Genomic DNA, 874 nt, shown 5'->3' with positions numbered 1-874 from the left:
CTGTCTTTCCATAGTGGCTAAATAAATACAAAGTGGTGACGCTTGAAACACAGAGGCTGCAAACACAGACGATGACCAGTTGCACGTCCTCCCACCGTGTGTTGGCAGATGGCCAAATTCACTCTGCTTTGATATCTCGTAGCTCTGCTGTGAGCAGAGCTCCTAAAAATACAGGTCACTCGCAAAAGCCTTTCCTCCACGGAAATCTTTAGTAAAAGGCTTAAAAAGATTTATGCGACAATGAAGAGAAACTCGAGCTGTATCCCCACCCCTTGGGCTCAGGCGCGGCCAGTGGTAAAACTACTATTCTCACCTAGGGTCATCAATGGTGAAGACACCTGCCTTACATGCTTTTCCACCATGCCCCCCTCACCCAAAGGGGAGGAGTAAAGGTCACACAAAATTCCCCGCCAGTCACCTAATAACCACAAGCCAAATCAATTAGAATCAGAATGAGTTTATTCCCAGGTGTATGTTTTTTACACATGTACGGTACGAGCTGGTGGATAGAAGCAAATCAAGGCAATGCATCCCTTTCTCATGCCTCCATCTGGCTAAATAAATACAAAAGTGGTGACGCTTGGAAACACAGAGGCTGCAAACACATACGATGACCAGTTGCACGCCCTCCCACCGTGTGTTGGCAGATGGCCAAATTCACTCTGCTCTGGATATTCCGGTGTAGCTCTGCTGTGAGCAGAGCCCCCAAAAAAAATACAGGTCACCAAGCAAAGCTCCCTCCACGGAAATCTTTAGTAAAAAGGCGAAAAGATTTATGCATAAATGAAGAGAAACTCGAGCTGTATCCCCACCCCCTTGGGCCTGGCGCTGCCAGTGGTAAACCACTATTCTCACCTAGGTCATCAATGGTGAA

General features: G+C 47.3%; 2 non-coding genes across 2 annotated transcripts; both read right to left on the bottom strand.

Annotated features, from left to right (window-relative positions):
• Positions 1-140: 140 nt before the first annotated feature.
• LOC122143422 lies at positions 141-259 on the bottom strand. Its single transcript, XR_006159165.1, has one exon. It is a non-coding gene; the product is annotated as a U5 spliceosomal RNA (small nuclear RNA).
• A 424-nt stretch (positions 260-683) lies between these two features.
• LOC122143423 lies at positions 684-804 on the bottom strand. The gene has a single exon (XR_006159166.1). It is a non-coding gene; the product is annotated as a U5 spliceosomal RNA (small nuclear RNA).
• Between the last annotated feature and the right edge of the window lie 70 nt (positions 805-874).

This window comes from Cyprinus carpio, unplaced genomic scaffold (genome assembly GCF_018340385.1).
Source record: "Cyprinus carpio isolate SPL01 unplaced genomic scaffold, ASM1834038v1 S000004423, whole genome shotgun sequence".
Taxonomy (NCBI): Eukaryota; Metazoa; Chordata; class Actinopteri; order Cypriniformes; family Cyprinidae; genus Cyprinus; species Cyprinus carpio.
Note: the sequence above shows the minus strand (reverse complement) of the source record. Positions and strands in the feature narration are given on the sequence as shown.